The sequence below is a fragment of the Malus domestica genome, chromosome 03, assembly GCF_042453785.1.
Source record: "Malus domestica chromosome 03, GDT2T_hap1".
In the NCBI taxonomy this organism is placed as follows: Eukaryota; Viridiplantae; Streptophyta; class Magnoliopsida; order Rosales; family Rosaceae; genus Malus; species Malus domestica.
Window position 1 is genome coordinate 31190476 of NC_091663.1, and position 20552 is coordinate 31211027.

Genomic DNA, 20552 nt, shown 5'->3' on the forward strand with positions numbered 1-20552 from the left:
AAATTGTCATTTCTGCAATCTTCTCAAGAATATTGAATGGGAAACCATAGGAACCAAATTGGTGGCAAGTTAACAGAAGGACCAATTGGTTTGCAATACCCATTTCAGGGACCAAATGGACAGGTTTTCTATTTCCAGGATGTTTTTTGTTGAAAGGTCAAATTTCAATGACCAAACTTGATAAAATATAACCCTCATATAATCTGAATATTTGGACGGAAACCCAAATAGCATCGTAGTTTTGGCTTTGGCATGTGGTAGTAAATATACAATGAATTGCAATCATGAGATTACCTAAATTAGACAAATTATAACGCCAGTTTTGAAGCTAATATGAACCACCATTCAATTGCTTTTCACAATTAAGGCCCGGAGCTCGAATTTTTGCAATATTGAGAGACCTTAAATTGAGGAGCAAAATAGATAAACCAAACCAGCAGTACTATCACAGGACAACATGAGAGACATTCAACTAAGGCGCAAAATATGGTGCCATTGGCATTGGCATTATCAGTGGGAGAATGGGCAATGGAACTTCAACGTTAAGCACTTGAATGGCTTGCAGTATCGATGGCCTCATTTGTAATTTGGGTGAGCACACCACAACCCAACAATCATCAAGCACTCCATTTGCTTCGCATCAAAACCTCTGCATAGTTTCGGATCAGCTGCTTCAAGGACTTTCCCTTCTCCATAAAGCTCCCACACCCACTCCACCATGCTGGTTTCAGTACTTTCGAACTTAGAAAAATCGATGGGTTGTCTCCCGCAAGCTACCTCCAAAGCTGTAAACATTAAATTCCTTGCTAGCCTTGCCTGTGGTTACATATTCTGGAGCCATGTAGCCCATAGTTCCAACTACAGTAGTTGTTTTCGATTGCTTTCCGTGGTTCACAAGTCGAGCTAGACCAAAGTCTCCAAGTTTTGCTGTGAAATTAGCATCCAACATAACATTGCTGGATTTGATATTCCTATGAAGCACACATTGTTCCCATCCTTGGTGTAGATAGAACAAACCACACGCTAAACCTTGCACAATTTTGTATCTTACCTCCCAAACCAACAAGGCTTTAGCCCTGAAAAGATGGAAATCTAAACTGCCGTTTGGCATGAAATCGTAAACAAGTAGAAGCTCTCTATTCGTGGCACCAACCAATGAGTTGCACTAGGTTCCCATGCTTAAGTCGACTTATGACCGTTTCTTCTGATGCGTACTCCTTCGGCCCTTGTCTAGACCACTTAGATATCCTCTTAACCGCCACATATGAGTTCAAGTCCTTTATGAAGCCTTTATAAAACTGTTTGGGCCCAAAATATTGGTTTGGGCCGAGTTTAGAGTTGTTTTCGGCCCAGAGGCCGTACTTAGGAGTCGCTAGGGGTCATCCGGTTTATGGGCCACATAGCCAAGGCTGGCCGTGTCCTATTAGGAATCCATGGGTAGTTGAATCCTGGTACGAGAAGGAGTTTTGACGAGATAAGGATGTTGAAGTTTGGGATTGAATGCGGCCTGATAAGGGGGTTGAGTTCAAAGTCCTAGTAGGAGGACTGGCAAAGATAAGGTTGGATCGGGGGAAGGAGTTTTAATCCGAGTATGGTTGTGATTCGATTGGAAGCAGGTTGACTGCTATAAATAGAGGGAGGAGGACATCCTTAAGCCCCCTCCAATTCAACACACAAACTGCCCTGCGCAAACCCTCGTTTTTGCGAAACCTTTCAACAACCTTGAGATTTTTATTTTCCTTTTCTGCCGACACATCTTCAGTTTGGATAAACAACATTGTGAAGGCAACTGGTGATACCTTCAGTTTGGATAAACAGCATTATCGCCGTAGAACCAGCCGACCGCGGAACACCTTCAGTTTGGATAAACAGCACTGCGTCGAGGCCGACTGGTTATCTATCTGAGTCTCGATCGAGAAAGACTTTCGGGTCTTTATTGGTAGAGGTTATCTCATTAGCCTTTTCGACGAGGTGAGGTGTTACAATTTACTAGGGCTCGGCACATTGAATGCTGAGTTGTTTTATGATTAGATACTCACAAGTAAGCTTTAGAGTTCAACATTCTGACGGCCGAACCACATTTATCATCAAGACATATATATGTTTTGAGTATCTGTGCCCCTATACTCTGGTGTCGATTCGGCGTGCTTATACCCTTACAAATATAATCACTGTGACTGAATCCAGCACCGACGATTTGTGAACTTTGCAAAATTAGCAGCCTTATCTTCAGGCTCTAGAGCCCGAAGGCCGATACGTGTTCTTTCCTCGGCCGCAGTTGCGAGATTCAGAAGTCAACAGTGCACCCAACGCAACATCACAAATTTTACTCACCGGCAGAGCTCGACCGTTGAGTTGGCACGCCCCGCACACAACCGAATGACGTAGTTAGCTTATTAATTACTTGGCCTACATGCCACGTAGGCTTGGTAGTTTTTAGGGTCAACATTTTGGCACACCCGGTGGGACCCAGTGCTAAAACTACGAAGTTCATGACCATCAAGATACGATCGGTAAAAAAGAAAACAACCATAAGAAAATCAACGGCCGATCTGCCAGTTCAGAGTTCTGGACAAGAAGTGTCACATGTGCGAAATCCTATCGTTGCTTTGACCCCTGAGGCTGCAAGTGTGACACACTGAGAAAAGGAAGTTTGTCTCGGTACCCAACCTCGAAACACAGAGGTACCTAATCGAACCGCAGACATTTTCATTGAAGGAATAATGGAAGACTGCGGCGAAGAAGGTGATGAAGGCTCTGACCCTCCAACTAGGTTGTTTCTTCGAAGGTGACTTGATGAGGAATCTCGACAAGTTGAACAGACAGTTGTTCAAAAAATGAACAATTTACTTGAGGTAATACGAAGTAATGGTGAGACCCACACCAAATTGCTCGAATTATTAGTTAGCAAAGTCTTCGAATGAGGACCTGCTGATCAGGCCCGGAAGCTTCCACTTAAAAGTAATCTGCTACAGGCCGAAGTAATGTCTACTCGGCCCAAAACGATTGACTTAGAAAAAAATGGAAGATCAAGTAGTAGGTCAGATGGATCCGACTAGAGAATGGAAGCAACATCTGTCGATATGATTGAAGTCCAACAGATGATCGATTCGGCCATGAAAAAGGGGCCGAAGTTCCTGAAATTCATCTATCCATATCCAGCTTATGTGGAAAAGTTCGAATATCCTAAAGGTTTCCAGATTCCAGATTTCAGCCTTTTTGCTGGAGAATCGTCCTTATCCTCGTTAGAACATGTGCCCTGTTTCATTTTCCAATGCGGAGATGTCAATAGTGATTTCCATAAACTACGGTTGTTTAACTTTTCGTTGACAAGCTCAGCATTCGCATAGTATATCAACCTCCCACTTAATTCTAACCAAAGCTGGGAGAAATTGGTCGAGAAGTTTCACACACAGTTCTATTGGCAAGGGGATGGAAATGTCAGTTTCTTCATTGGCTAGGATGGCTCAAGCATCTGATGAGTCACCAATGGACTATCTTACAAGGTTTAAATCGGCCAAGAATTGGTGTCGAGTACCTCTTCCCGAAGTCAAATTTGTTAGGCTTGCTCTGAATGGGCTCGACGTGGAGTACAAAAAGAAATTCTTGGGGGAAAACTTCCGGGATATGTATGAATTAGCCCAACATGTCGAGCAATATGATTATTTGCTCCAAGAAAAAAAGATCTTGAAATCCCCATCCCGAGGAATGATTTACAAAAATCCCACGGTCAGCTACGTATCGGCCGAAGGCGAAGATTCCCAATACATTAGTGTGGACGCGGCCGAGATAGTAATAGATAAACCATAAACCATATGTGTGCAAGGCATTGACTCAAATTAATTCCAAAGATGCCAAAACCCGCTCGACCGCTGAAGAGACGGCGAAAACATCGAAAGTTTACACTTTTGATATCACAAAGGCCGAGGCAATTTTTGACCAATTGTTGTTAGCAAAGATTATCAAACTTCGGCCAAGACATAACATTCCCAAGGTCGAAGAGCTTAAAGGGAAAACGTATTGCAAGTACCATAACTCAACTAAGCATACCACGAACAACTGTGTCGTATTCCGTGATGATATTCAAAGCTGGATTGACAAGGGCAAACTAAAGTTTCTCGAAAAATGAATGACGGTTGACGCTGATCCATTCCATTCGGCAACAGTTAGCATGGTAAATGCCCATTTGCCCAAGTGCAAAGGGAAAGGGAAGGCCGAGTTTGTCCCAGTACAACACGTCCAAAGAAAAACTCCCAACCACGATTCAAGATTGACCTATTTTCCAATGAATCGCCCATCGAGTTTTCGGGACTGGCTGTAGTCGAATCTATGTCAGATTCTGGTGCAGAAGAAATTGACTGGCTGATGGTTTTGTGCAGCAATTGTAAGGCACGCGTCGTATTAACCAAACCCAAGGAGAGATCAACACCACGACAACCATCCAAGTTTACGACGACACCCCCGAAGGAACTTGGCGTAGGCCAATGCTAGAAAGTGTTCGATAGGCTCGGCCCTCAGGAACGGATAGATGGTCCTACCTCGGCCAGACGGCGCCTTGACTTTGACGCGCCATTTTATAACGAATATTATTACTCGCGTAATTCCAGCAGCTCGAGTTCGTCGGCGAATCAAAAAACCTTCAAACTGCCTGAGCCACGTGACCAACGTTGGTACAGTTACAATTCCCCCACTGGTATGTATACTGCACTATCCAAATCTTAAAAACGTCGACGACAGCGGATAGATTACATGGCTCAACGACAAGCAGCACAAGCTATTCCGACTACTAAATGGCATTCGAAAAAGGCAACAGGAAGTGACGATGACCGACGTACCCCGACCATCATGGCCGAATTACTTCAAGAGAAAAGGCAGTTGATCACGACTTTGAAACCACCATTGAAGAGTTCGAGAAACGCATCAAACTCCTTCTTCGACCCAGAGAGATGAAAGCTCGTTTCGAGCATTTCAGAAAAGAAGCCGAAAACAAGTTTCCCTCATTGCCTCTGCAAGTTCCATTAATAAAGGTCCGGTGAAACCTACACTCTCCATTCCTCGGCGAATCCTTGGAGTGCATGCGCGAATTTCATAAGGAACATTATGCCAATGACTTGTACGGCCTGCCAAAGGCATGTCAAGAAACCTTCGACTTGGCACTAACTTGCCCTGATGCTGAACAGATTATCCAGAAAACCACTAATCTAGCAATGAAAGCCAGGTTCCAACACATACGAGAAGCTAGGGTCCTTGGCTTCGAGGTCGATCCGTACACGAACATTGATATGACCGAGCTTTGAAGTCTTTTCGACCGTATCTCTCTTTGGTTTTACGGCCGATGAAAAAGATTGGGTGGCATGACTGGACGCCTACCTAGACACAAGGGACGCTCGGATCGCCTATGAAGAACGACCTCGTAAAGCATTACAGGGGCAAAACCAGACACCAGAAACGAATGGGCTCGAAGACAACAGTCACAAGGAAGCAAGGTCGGGTTACTTGGCACAAGAGCAAGTACGTGGTGAGACACACGATAATCAGGCCGAAGATGTTCTAACGAACGATGCTGTAGTCCTCGATAACCCGGAAGATGACGACCAGGATCCAATGGGCCCTTCAGTCCTTGAGAACATGGAAACCAGCATGGTCCATGTTCTAATTGCTGAATTCCAGCCAATTACACACCAACCAAATTTCTTGGATGGTGATGTGGTGATCGAGGAAGCAACACAAGTTGATTTCGTCACCACCATCGAAGATGAGCAAGCAAACAACGACAACAAACTTAAAACAACCATATTGTTTGCTCGCTCATCCTTGGCTGCTCTTCAACATTTAAAGTCGTTGTATGTCACATTGAAGGTTACCAATCTCCAAAATTTTCATCAATTGCGGGGCGACGGTCAATATCATGCCCGTATCTGTCATGAAAACATTACGACGATCCAACAACGAACTCATCCCATCAGGGATAACCATGAGCAGCTTCGTTGGTGATAAGTCCCAAACCAAATAAGTGTTCCCTTTAGAGGTAAACATTGCAGGTCGCAATCATATGACCGTATTTTTCATCGTCGACTCCAAGACTGAATATAATGCTTTGCTCGGTCGGGATTGGATTCATCAAACGAATTGCATTCCCTCTTCCTTATACCAAGTTCTCATTTTTGGGACGGCAAATCAGTTGTGGTCCACCCAGCCGATAATTAGCCATTTAAAACCAACATGATTCAGACCTGCTATTATGACGATCACGTCAGCTACATTACCTTGCAGGGTTTTAATGAAGATGGACGACCGACTCGGATCTCAGTCCAGAAAGCCATCGAAGTAGGCACCGAGACTGTACACCAGGATTCGGCAAGATTCGGCTTGGCCGACTTAATTACCTACACTGATGACTAACGCCACAAGAGAACAGCGTCGGGCCGTGGTTTCATCCACGATGGAACAACTGCTGGCTCATTGGTATATTATTTCTAAGCATCCACGTTCGGGCATCAACTTAATAGAATTTGTGGCCGAGAACGGGCCATTTTTTACCTTAGCCGACATCTCCACCCATCAGAGATTAATTACTCCGCTGTCGAGAAACTTTGTCTCGCCCTATTTTTTGCTGCGTCAAAACTCAGACATTACATGCTCCCATCAATCACTCAGGTCATCGCCCAGACCTATGTCATTCGTTACATGCTCACTTAGTCGATCGTAAAGGGCAGAATCGATAAGTGGACAATGGCCATTTTTTAGTTCAGCTTGGAATAGGTGCCCCAGAAAGCTGTCAAAGGTTAAGCTCTAGCCCATTTTTTGGCCTAACACCCTTCCCCGTATGAGTTCGGAGGCAATGACGTTGACATCGGCATGGTAAAAACATGTGATAATTACTAGACGATGTACTTTGATGGTTCCAGTATTTCAGTCTCGGCTGGCGTTGGGATTGTTATTCAATCCCCCACTCATAATCGTTGGTATTTTTCTCTCAAGCTCGATTTCGATTGTACGAATAATCAAGTCGAATACGAAGCCCTTATCATCGGTCTCGGCGTGCTGCACGATTTACAGGAAACTCGTGTCCTTGTTTTTGATGACTCCGAACTTGTCATTAATTAACTCAATGGAACTTTTCGTTGCATGAGTTGTACTCTGGCCCTTTACCACATGATGGCCAGCTATTAGGCCGAATCTTTCAACAACGTTACTTTCAAACACATTTCACGAGTTCATAATACTGACGCCGATGAATTAGCTCAAATAGCCTCTGGAACACAATTCATAAGGGGCAAATTAGGCCGAGAAATACCTGTGTCACGACAAGCACATTCGGCCTTGATTAATCAGCAAGTTCTCCAACGTGATTACGTGATCCTTACACGAGTCATGTCCTTGCCTTCGTTGTTAGAACGGAAGGACACTATTGAGGTTTGTACTGTCGAGTGAAGGGAAATTATGAGATTTCAAGCGGGATTTCTAGTGACTAGCATGCATATACAATTCAAAATTTATATATGAAAGCAACGGAAGCATGTAAACAAATAATATCAAAGCTCTAGTCATGTAAATCCCCTTCAAGGTTCATAGGTTTATGTAAGATGCATCAAAAACAAATTTATATAAGGACAAAGTTTAGGAGTAGTTTTATACCTCTTGATCTAGATCTTAGACCAAGGATGGACCACCTCCAAGACTTTTGCTCCTTGAAGTCCTTGAGCCTAGCCTCCTTCCTTGCCTCCTCCACTTTGTTAGAATGAGTGCTCCTAGGTTCTCTTCAAGTTTCCAAAGTTGAAAACATCTAAAGATCCTCACCCACTAGTGTAGTGAGAAGGATGAAGGAATAACCAAAGGGGTGAAAAGATGATTAGTTAAATTCCCCCTAAGGTGGCCGGCCTTTGTAAGTGTTAGAGAGATATTTTTCTTTTCTCTTTTGTTCTTTCAACACTTCAAAAAACCCTAACAAAAACTTTTACTATAAAGTTCCTTTTATAGCCAAAGAAACCTAGTCAACAACTTGACTTCATATCTCTCCTTTTCACTCAATATGGCCGGCCCCTTTAGTGTGGTTTGGGCTTTGGGCTTTTATTTATTTCAAGTCATCCAATGCTTGAATAAAAGCCCAATGGGTTTAGGCCCAATGGGCCCAATTAAACCCGAACGTTTCTTTAAGCCCAAAATGATCTTATATCGCTTTTATGATTTCTTTAGACTTTCTAATTAATCATAACACTTAATTAATCCAATTCATTATTTCCATCATCCATTAATTACTCACTACAAGAGTGTATTGGTGAACAATCATTTTAGGTTCTAATTAGCAAGGCAGTGAGGTGATTGGCATCAATCCAATTGATTATATTTAATTCAATCACTTAGTGAATTAAAACTTACTTTTAATTCAGCTTCTTCTTTGACGATTACATTTAATCATCTAGAAGAACTCACAAGCCATGAGTGACATCTAACCATATATCATGGCTACCCAAGCTAATGTAGAAGTTGTTCAGAGAACCTATTCAGTTGGAATTACAATGTAATTCGATCATTCTCTAAAACAATACTCTTAATCACATCACTAGGGTATGGATATATCATGTCAAACCCCTAATGTGATTATTCCTTCTTATATGATTCAATTGAGTCGTATAGGAACGCTTTCCTTTATTACGCTCTATACTTCGGCCAAAGATTCCCGAATCATATCTTAGAGTATTCTTCCTCTCTTAACGAAGATTAGAGATTCCTTGTTGCGCATTCACTTGCCTTCATGACTAAGTGGCTTAACCCCAACTATGCCGTGGACACCCGCGAATGGGGTGACTTTGACATGATCAAAGATCAAGTATTTAATCACAAGACAATGATGATGCCTCAGGTCAAAGGACTACTTACATTATTCCAACCATTAGAGTTACTTGCTTAACATGTGATTAGACCTCCACGCAAGTACTCTCGTTCGATTGTGTTCAGTGAACTCATTCCCTTAATGAGCACCTACATACTTGTCTTAGTGTCACTACACGAATAGGATGAGACTTTCCATCCTTCTTATTGAAGCTGACATAGTATGTACCGGTCTATGCATTGTCAGTATCCCTCCGACAATCCTATGACTAGGAACCTTTTGGACATGATGGTTATGTGAAAAAGGTCTCTGTAGTCTAACATCATTAGATTACTTCTTCAATCGATCCATTGTCCATGGATTTATCATTTATGACATATTTCGTTTATAGAGATAGTCCTTAATGGTACCTTTGCCATTTGATGTATAAGAGTCATTTAGACATCCATTTATAGTCCTGAAAGGTTTCTTCCAAAGATTGACTTTCAGGGCATATTTCCAACATCGAGGCATTACCAGACGATTGGAGAATGACAATTATGCGATACCCCAACGAAAAACACGACCGACGGACAAGGGTTCATGCCACAAACTACATATTATACCAGAATGAGTTGTATCGAAAAGGTGAGGATGAGTTACTGTTGTTGTGCCTCGGCCCGCAGGAAGCTGCTCAAGCAATGGCAGAAGTACACGAAGGAATTTAAGGAGCCCACCAATCTAGACAAAAAATGTGTTGGCTACTTCGGCGACACGGTTATTTCTGGTCGAGTATTCTGAAGGATTGTATTGAGCATGCAAAGGGTTGTGTACAATGTCAAATCCATGGGCCTATACATAGAGTACTGCCCGAATCATTACATTCGGTCACCAAACCATGGCCGTTCCGAGGATGGGCCATGAATGTTATTGATAAAATCACACCATCTTCTGGTGCAGCCAAACATGCGTGGATACTTGTTGCAACAGACTACTTCACCAAATGGGTCAAAGCCAAGTCATATGTCGAGCTAACGTCTAAAAAAGTTTGTAATTTCATTGAAGAAAACATTGTGACTAGATTCGGCGTGCCAGAAACAATCATAATAGATAATGGTACAATCTTTACATCCAACAAGTTTAAGGAATATTCGGCAAATCTAAAGATTCGACTGGGCAATCTACGCCGTATTATCCACAGGCGAATGGATAGGCCGAATCCAGTAATAAGGTCCTAATCGATATTCTCGAAAAAATGATAAAAGAAAGGCCGGGTATGTGGCATTTAAAGATAAACAAAGCGTTATGGGCCTATCAAACTTCTCTACGGACAGCCACTGAAACGACTCCATACGCGTTGACTTATGGACACGACGCAATGTTGCCAGTTGAGCTAAGTATAAACTCGTTGCCAGTAATTGAACAAAGTAGTTTGTTCAGCGCCGAGTACAGTCGGGCCATGAGATAAGAGTTAGAAGATTTAGAAGAAGCTTGGCTTGATGCTTATAACTTATTAGTGGCACAAAAGAAGATCGTCGAGCGAGCTTATAATCAGCAAGTTAGATAAAAAACGTTCGACGAAGGAAAGTTGGTTTGGCAAACCGTACTACCCGTAGGAATTAAAGACCCCAGGTTCGGCAAGTGGTTGTCGAATTGGGAAGGACCATTCGTCATTCATAAAGTTCTCGGTAAGGGAGCATACCATCTTAGGGATCGAACTAGTGGAGTTCATAAGTTGCCAATCAACGGGAGGTTTTAAAAAAAAATATTATCCAGTCACATAGGAGATGCGGGAATAAAAGTTCATTTCATTAAGATAGCAAAAATGTGTACAAATGGAGTTGGGCAATCAGTAACAATCAAATAATTCTAGGGTGATGAAGGTATGAAAGATTCAAGAACGGCCTTCAATTCCAACCACTGCACCTCGCCCATTGTGACCTCAGCTTGCCTATTCCTCTTGTCCATCTTCAGCTGCTCGACCCGCTTCATGCTAGCCGCGTAGTCAGATAAGCAGAATTTGCTGCTCGACTCAAAATTTTTTGCAAGCTTGGAAGCAATTGCCGACCTTCGATTTTGGAGTTCGGCAATTTGACGGTCAAGGTTGGCCATGGTCTCTTTTTTTACCTTTAAAACTTCGACCTGTGGACGAAGAGTGTCTCGAACGGCTGTTGCAGCTTTCAAGTCGTCTTTAGCCTGAAAAGATTTCTCGAAAATATCAAAATATTCTCAGGTTCGTTCCAAGGTAGAAGACGCTTGAGTAATAGCCTCAGTGCTTAATTGATCATCAGTTGCGAGGTCGTTTAGACATGCATCTACTGAATGAATGCCCTGGTGTTCGAGAACTTGTGAAGCTGAAAGAGACAAAAGTTCCTACAACCTAACAAGAACAGTCGATTCGGCTGTTGATACGGAAGGCCCAGTTGTAGCTGCCGAAGGGCCAGCCGCTCCCGAAGTACTCAATAGGAGAGTATCGAACTCGACTTCCCACGAAGGCTGCATACTAAAAGAATTTAGGCGAAAGGAAAATCATAAAAGAATGTAGCAGAGATAATTTGTTTTAGACCTGTCGAGATGAGACTTCGGCCATATCTCCTGGTTCATTGCTCGAACCTAGAGAGCTTAATGGCCAAGCCCAGTGTTTTAGACTGCTTCGTAATTCATGCGGCCGATGAAGGTTATCTACATTCGACGGCCACTGAGGTGGCCAGGAAATATAGATAACACCCTTCGGCGCATAGATTTTTCGGTGAAATGAATAACTGGGCACCTGACATTTAATATTTTTCTCGGTTTAGACTTGTTATAACAAAATTGACAAGAGAAAGTAATCGAGCCTTACAAAAGCCGAGGTCGCTTCTTGAGAAGGGATACCAAGGTCTTGGTCATGCTAGTGAATTGGAGTTTCTGACGTCGCTTCAGGTTCAATGATAGGCCTTTTTCCACGATCGGCTGCAGGAGGATCAACCTGGTCGGTCGCCTCAACCATAGGGGGAAGATCAATGGAAAGAGTTTCGGTTGGTCGAGAACGACTTGCCAGCAGAATCTCGTTACTCTCGTCATCCTGAAACAAAAGAGCTGTTAATACTTTTGAATTTAATGAGTGAAAGGAGTTGCGAGCATAATCATACCTCTTCTAAGATGACCGCTGATTGTTTTGGACTCTTGGGGAGATTCTTCCTGATCGAAGAGGTTGCCTCCCCCAGTACGGGTGCTACGATCGGCCCCGGAGCTGCAGGCATTTCGACCAGCGGTACAGCAACTGGTTCGACCACGAGCTCTGGGACCTTATGGGCCGGGTGAGCTTGGGTTGCCGGGCTGGTTGAAGATAACCGTTTCTCCGTTGAGGCTTGGACAACAGGAGTAGAAGGAGAGGCATTAGGAACGGTTGCTCCGGTGGTATGGCTAGTGATAACGTGAATTTCCCGTGCTCATTTCTTCACCAATTTCTTGACGCGTTTTGTAGGGCGAGGGGCTCCACCTGCTGTTTCGGTGTCCTGGTGAGGCTGTTTGCTCAGTGTGTTTTGCGCGGCGATTTTAGATTTCTTGGATAAAGGGGCCAATTTTTTCTTGGCCATAGCCGGGGCGACCACATCTGCCTGTTTCAATACTCGACCGCCTGAAAAAGAGAAATCTAATTAGTAAAATCGATTAAGTGTTTGAAGAATAAAAGTAGAGATACTCGTATACCCTGGGGCGTCTCTTTGGATTGAGGGGCAGAAGTTTTTTTGGGTTGGTCACCAAAAATCTTGTTGATTATGTTTTCGACCGAAGTGCTAAAAAAGTTGTGGGTATATTCTTCCCACTAATCACTAAAGGTGTCGGTGCCGAGAGATTCAGGAACAGTTGGTCGAAAGCATAATTTCTTGCACCGTTCCTGAAACTCATTCTCGGTGTCTCTGCACTCCCTTTTTGAGGAACCAGAGAGGCATCATCGGCTTAGAAGGGAGCAGGAAGAAAGTAGAGGCACCGGCCAACCTTGGAGGTAGCCAAGCTGTAAGACAGCAAAGTGGGGGTGGTAAACTTCTCAACTTGCTTGGAAAGCATTGCAACTGAGGGGAAGGTCGTGAGTTAACACGAACAACCCCCAGTTTTGATGAAAACCAGCATCTTCGTTTTCATTCCAGGTTGATATGGGAAATCTAATGGAGTGGGGGTATTCCTGACGACGACATATCAAAAATTCATTGTCGGAAATGACGTCTAGGCCGAAGAAGTGTTTGAAGACTTCTTCAGTTCGGTGATGAGGTACTGGTCGATGAGCCAGCTGAAGGCCGAGTGCTGCAGTAGACTGGAGGTTGGGGATTTCTGGCCGACGTGTGGAGAAATAAACCTGCAGCCAGAGTTGGAATACCCAGAGAGGTCCATTCTGGTACGGGTTAATCTTGTTGATGGTCGTTTCAGCCAGGCAGCGTAGAAGGTTGGCAAGGATAGCTGGACTGAGCGCCAGAGAGTGACCACTAGCCAGGGCTTCCACCACCGGCATATTTAACACTTATTTGACTTGGTACAACAGATAAACTTGTTGTACCAATAAAATAAGAAAGCCTCGTGTTCGCCCATCCGCAGACTCGCCTCCCCTCGGCCAACAAAATGGAGGATGACGGTGTTGTAGTTGAGAAAATTCTTATGCAACTTCTAAACTTCCTCTTTTGAAGGTTCTTGACCTTCTTGGCTCAACGTCCCGATGGCCCGTTCGTCGAATAGTACCTTGAGGTTGAGGTTTGATGAGCATCCAATAAGGGCGGTGACTATTGGAATGCCAGAAGGAGAAGTCTCGAGGATAACCGAGATGTCGAGGATGGTTGGGGTGATAGGGCTGAACGGAAGACCATGGTGTTGGTGGCCAAGCACCAGAGGCTTAGAGCTGCCATAAGGAGTTCTTTATCCATGGTAATCTCCATGGTCAAAAGCTTAATGGCGTTGTGGATGCCGAGAGCCTCCCACTTTTTAAAAGTTTTGAAAGTTTTGAAAGTTTTGAAAGCAAAGTGGCAAGAAAGTTTCAAGGGTTTTGGAAAGTGTAAGGTACGAATGGAAATGATTTGGGTATTTATAGGCATTTGGGAAGGAAGGCTAAACATTTGATTTTCAAAATTAAGGATAGAATCGAGCGGTTAAGTTGCTAATCATTGTAGATATTCAGAGAATCCAGGTGAAATGACCGAGGTTTTTCTCAATTTGAGGACGCACGATTGCATGTTGCGGCGGGTTTAGTGCAGGAGAGACGTTTCGACAGTCGTATGTTTTCGAGGGTCATGATTAAGGGCTGCTAAGTTAACCAAGGGACCGACATGTGGCAGAATAGTTGGGAGAATCGAGATCGTGGGATTCTGTCTCATAAATGCGCATGGTGTTGTCTCTCAAGAGGATTCAGTGTTTGTCTTTAGGTCAGTTTCGCTTCTTCAAGGTTGAGGCTCGAACCAAGGAGTGTGGGTCGACGACCTCAGAAGCGAGAGGGCAATGTTTGGGCCCAAAATATCGGTTTGGGCTGAGTTTAGAGTTGTTCTCGGCCCAGAGGCCATACTTAGGAGTCGATGAGGGTTATCCGGTTTATGGACCACATAGCCAAGGTCAGTCGTGTCCTATTAGGAATCCATGGGTAGTTGAATCTTGATACGAGAAGGAGTTTCGACAAGATAAGGATGTTAAAATTTGGGATTGAATACAGCCTGATAAGGGGGTTGAGTTCAAAGTCCTAGTGGGAGTAAGATTGGCCGAGATAAGGTTGGATTAGGGGAAAGAGTTATAATCCGAGTATGGTTGTGATTCGATTGGAAGCAGGTTGACTACCATAAATAGAGGAGGGAGGACATCATTAAGCCCTCTCTAATTCAACACACAAGCTGCCCTACGCAAACCCTCGCTTTCGCGAAACCTCTCAATAACCTTGAGATTTTTATTTTCCTTTTCCGCCAACACATCTTCAGTTTGGATAAACAGCACTGTGAAGGCAACCGGTGATACATTCAGTTTGGATAAACAACACTATTGCCGTAGAACCAACCGACCGCGAAACATTTTCAATTTGGATAAACAGTACTGCGTCGAGACCGACTGGTTATATATCCAAGTCTCAGTCGAGAAAGACTTTCGGATCTTTATTGGCAGAGGTCATCTCATTAGCCTTTTCGGCAAAGTGAGGTGTTACAGTTTACTAGAGTTCAGCACATTGAACGCCGAGTTGTTTTATGATTGGATACTCACAAGTAAGCTTTTAAAGTTCGGCATTCTGACGGGCGAACCACATTTACCATCAAGACATATAATCACTGTGACCGAATCTGGCGCCAACAATTTGTGAACTTTGCAAAATTAGCAGCCTTGTCTTCAGGCTCTAGAACCCGAAGGCTGAGACCTGTTCCTTCCTCAGCCGTAATCGCGAGATTCAGAAGTCAGTAGCGCGCCCAACGCAAAATCAAAAAATTTTACTCACCGGCCGAGCTCGGCTGTCGAGTTGGCACGCTCCGAACACAACCGAAGGATGTAGTTAACTTATTAATTATTCGGTCTGCGCGCCACGTAGACTTGGTAGTTTTTAGGATCAACAAAACCCCACCAAATCCTCCCTCTCCAAGCTTTTCTCTCTCCGCAAAGTTACTCGTCGCACGAGCCAACTTGTTATTGGAAAACTTCCTCGGGCCAGTTTGCTTTTCGAAATCATAGTCAATCCAGTCCATGTTTGCCATAGGACGTTCATCAATGATTTAACCTCTTTTCCACCTCTTCCTCAAGATGAACCAAACAAAACCAAACGCACCAACCAACACAAAACCCCCATCAGCACCCAGTGCAACGAACATTAGTATACTATTAGAAGTTGCGTTTGTATTAGTTTCATAATCATGTAGATAAGTGGAGTTAAAATCCCATGAGACGATCTTATGCAAAGCAAAAGCAACACCTGAGGTAGCCGTGGAGGTGGAGAGAGAGAGAGAGTATATTAGGATAGTATTGATTCATTGAAGAAGGAGGACCAAGCAGATGATCCGAATTTAAGAGGGTTTAAGTCAAGATAGAGAGTCATTTTTTTAGTTTAATAGATGGATAATGTTTTCGCTGGCAGAATTTATGATATGACAAATTATTTGTCGTGTTTTATTTTCAATCCAAAAGGATACGATTTTCTGAGAAGGAAATATCGATGTAAATGGCTTTTCTTCTTGTTAAACTTGTAAACAAAGTCAAAAACTAAAGAACAGATCCATGCATGCGCGCGGAAACCAACACCTAACAGCAAATTGCCCATCATCATCAGTCTGCAGAACTTGATTAAAATACATTCAATGGCGAATGTCTCCAAGCTCGTCGTCAATTATGAAGTTCGATCTTCTCCCCGAATGAAAAACAACAACAATGAAATATAAGCTTTTCTCAAAATCGTAATCTAATCGACAAATTCCAGGACCATATAAATAATTAATCAACAAATTCAAGGACATTCATTGGAAAATCTCACCGGAAAGTAAGAAAATTATGGAGTTAGTGTTTTTTTTTTTTTTTTTTTTTTTTTTGATCAGATGGAGTTAGGGGTTTAATGGTTGATTATAAAGGGTAAATTACAAAAAGTTGATTTTCTTGTGTAAGTAGTACAATAACTAGATTGCATAGGGTAAAATGTCTTTTTCTTTAAGAATAGGATAAAAGGATGGGGAATAGAGAGAAAACTCATTTTATTTTTAGCATAAAAGGTATTATTTATTGCCTTTCATGCACTAAGTATACATTAAATAATAACATGTATTAAAATTGAGTCGGCTATGGATTTGTTAGCGGGGGATGTCCTTCATAGTGCAAATTTGTTTACTGCTTCTAAGTTTATTTCTATTTCTAGGAATAATAATAGTATTGCTCATTGTTTGGCAAGGTAGCATTGTCCATTGAGATAAGGGTAGTTTGGGTTGAGGAGCCTCCTAGTGTTATTCTGGACCTCCTTATCCAAGACACTTTGTAATTTTCCTAAGTTAATGATATCGTCTTCCAATCCAAAAAAAAAAACGCAATTAAAGCATGAATTTACAAAAAACCTCCCTGGACTACAACCCACCTAAGCCTTGTGGGTGGCTCCACCATTGATCCCAAGAGAACATTTTTGGTTAGACCGATATATGAATGATGTTAGAAACATCTATACAAGCTACATTTGGAAGTATGAGGAAATTGAGCGTATTAGCTTCTTATAAATTGTAATTTTGCTTTTGGTATGATATATATATATATATATATATATATATCCCACTGTTCTAAAAATCATCGCTTAGCGCCGCCTAGACCCTACCTAGGCGCTAGCAGGTTGGTCACTGACCTGATTAATCTCCAGGCATTTGAAAATTAAGAAAGAGCCTAGACCTATCTAGGCGCCAACCTAGCCTGCCTAAACCTGCCTAGGTGGCGACTCTCACTTAAACAGAAAATAGATAACTTATTTTGCATTTTATTTTTCAATAAATCATAAGAGACTTGTTTAATACTAGGATGAACACTCATTAAATACTTGTTCACCATGTTTTCAATATGTCATTTACAAAAATTATTATTATTATTAAGGAGAGGGGGAAGCTTTCGAAACTATTACAATAATTTAGGAATGAGGGAGTTTCGAACCTGAGATGTATGGGTAGAAACCAAACATCTTATCCAATTATATTAGACCATATGCATATGTCCTAATGCAATCTACATGGTGTTCTATTTTACAATTTCTGTATCCCATTACATTTGTGTATTATTTTTAAGCTTAAGTAAACATTTATTTATAGGTTATATAATGGGAGTTTTAACGAAAAGTCCGCGGTACTGTTCACTTTAACGAAAAATCATATTTTTACACTAAAAAGTCAAACATGGTACTATTCACTTTACCCTTTATTTTGTCCTTATCGTTAAAACTCAAAGTTTTCAAGTTTTTTTCATTAGTTTTCCTTTATATAACAAATTTATTTTAAAATAAAATATTTAAAAAAAAAGCCTAAGCCCCTGGTTGCCATCCGACCAATGCCTAGATCCTTTTGAAACTTTATATCCTATTACAAACGCCAATATTTCAAACGAATACGACAACTAGTCATAGAAATAATGTCACATACATCCATTTGTTGTTTATGTCATAATTATGAGGAATTTACTGTTCATCTTTTTTCGATTATCGGATATCTAGACAACTTTGGAGGTGGTTAGCATGCCAATTTTGTACCTCGTTGTCTTTTTCAGATTCTCTGGTTGCTTTTTGGGATGCCTACATACGTAAGCACTTTTCCTAACAATTGTACAATATTTGGATTTTTGCGGGTTTTTCTACTATTTTGGTTATTTGGAAAGCTCGAAATAAGTTTATTTTTAGGGTCGTCCAATCTATTTTCGTCGTCTTTGCATGTCTATCAATTCTGGGATCGTTCATGGTGGGAAGTTTATTCCTGGTTATTCTCAATCAATTCTGGGATCGTTCATGGTGGGAAGTTTATTCCTGGTTATTCTCAAGGTTTTGACACTCGTATCATTTCTTCTTTAGGGATCTAGCATATCCCTTGCAAGGCGCCAACTATTCTTCCTTTTGGTCTGCTCCTTGGTTTCTTTGGATTAAACTTAATATAGATGGTTTGTCCAAAGGAAATCTCGATCTTGCTACTAGTGGATGAGTTTTCAAGGATTGACATGGTCAATTTCTTGGTGGCTTCTGCCAAGGAATTGGCTATCGCAACTCTTTCTTTGCAAAATTATCAGCAATTATTATTGGTGTACAATTTGCATATCAGCGGGGTTAGCTTTGCCTTTGGTTGGAAAAGTGACTCTTTTAGTGTATTTTTTTTCTCTCCAATCGACTGATTTTGGTCCTCCTTGACCTCTTTATATGGTTTATTTGTTTAGAGCAGGCTGGGCTACGGGAGCATGCTGGATCACTGGAGCAGGCTGGGCTACGGGAGCAGGCTGGATCACGGGAGCAGGCTGCTTAGTGCGTGGTGCATGCGAATGCGAGGCTTGGGCTTGGGCCCGTGCAAACTTGGATGGCAAGACTTGGGCCATGGTGGAACCTCGTGGTGGTGGTGCCATTCTGTTTACGACTGTATTTTGCCTCGTGGATCTCCGCAATCCCATTTCTTGAGTATTAGAATTTTCACTTGTGGTATTTTCTAAATTTCTAGCCATTATATTTTTCTTATATGTTTTATCAAAGAACCTTTGCAAGTAAAAAATTCTAATAATAAGAACGTATGAAAAATATTCAAATGGACTAGAAAATAGAGAAAAAACCTTTTTGTGCGAGAGTCTTCTACGAGTATGGATTTCAACTCTAAATGAAAGCACCAATTTGTGGATGCAAATTTTTTCCTATAAATACCTAAACCATTCATTCACCATTCCTACGCCATTAATTTGTAGTTTTTAAATTTAATTTGTCATTTTTAAATTTAAGTTGTAATTTTTAAATATAAGTTGTAGTTTTTAAATTTAAGTTGTTGTCGTTTTTAAATTTAAATAATAAATTATGTTTGGCCCTCTGGCCCTCGGTTGGAGACGGTTTTTTGTGATAAGGCTAAAACAAACCCTATGGTCCTCGGTTGAAGACGGAGGCAAATATGACCCTATACTATTCATTTAAAATGTAATAGGACAGGTCAGGCCGGGTAGAAGAATTTTGAGTTTAGGAATCGAACCTAACCCGGCCCGTTTGAAACTGGTCGGTTCGAAGCGGGTCTATAGGTCCAATTACTTTTTTTTTTTTCGATTTTTTGGGCATACTGCTAGTTTCTTTTTTTTCTTTCTCCTATTCACATCATCTTCATTCTTGGGGATGGCAAATTGTTCAACAGTTACCCAGAACTGTATGATGCTTTGGTATGGATCTACTTCCAATCGAGCATTCCCGAATTCAACAAGGTGGAGTGCTGGGGCCCACTTGTCGACTCAGTAGCACCTTCTAGACTTCTAGTGGGTCATCAGGCGGGGTGCCCACAACCAAGAAAACAACAGCGGCAGGGAGAGGGATGAGGCAAATGAGTAGGATGGTCTGGGTTCGGTGATTGGGGCCTATTTGCCGAAGGGCTTAAAGTCGAAATCGGAGGTCAGGAAACCCTCGAAGTCGTTCATGGCGATTAGGATTTCTAGGTCTCCCTCTCTCTCCTTCCTCCTCCTTATGTTATTGGTTTTTGGTTGTATAAAAACAAATGGAAGGATCTCTGAATTCTCTCAAAGGGTAGATGTGAATTTATATGAAAAGTTAAAGATGTTATCTTGTTGCAGAAGAGGACAGGTCACAGGGCAGATTGAGGGAGACAGTAGGAGTGAGGTGGGGGAGATTTTATTGCTTATGTCTTTGAGTGTGGCGTGTGTGTACTGTAGATGTGAAAGGACATTAACTCTCTCACTTTCCAACAAAAAATAGCAGATGTGGCTTCTTATACACCAAGCATCTATCTTGGTGATTTTATATTATATTAATATTATAACTTTACAAGCTGTTCATTATTCAAGATGGAATTAAAAGAAACAAGTTGGGACTTAGGAAATGGCCTGGGCCAGGGGCCCGTTTCCTCAAAATCTATTACCCGCCCCGACCCGGCCTATTTTACATTTTGAATTTTTGGACCCGCACCGTACCCTGCCCGAACTGCATATGCCTGCATAAACCCCGCCAAAACCTCCCTCTCCAAGCTTTTTTTCCTCAGAAAAATTACTCGTTGGTCGAGCTAATTTGCCATATGAAAACTTACTCAGGCCAGTGCCCGTTTCGATTTGATCATCAATA

General features: G+C 42.1%; 1 pseudogene; it reads right to left on the minus strand.

The window, feature by feature from the left end:
* Positions 1 to 379: 379 nt before the first annotated feature.
* Positions 380 to 15738, minus strand: LOC114824221 (L-type lectin-domain containing receptor kinase IX.1-like; annotated as a pseudogene).
* Positions 15739 to 20552: the final 4814 nt, after the last annotated feature.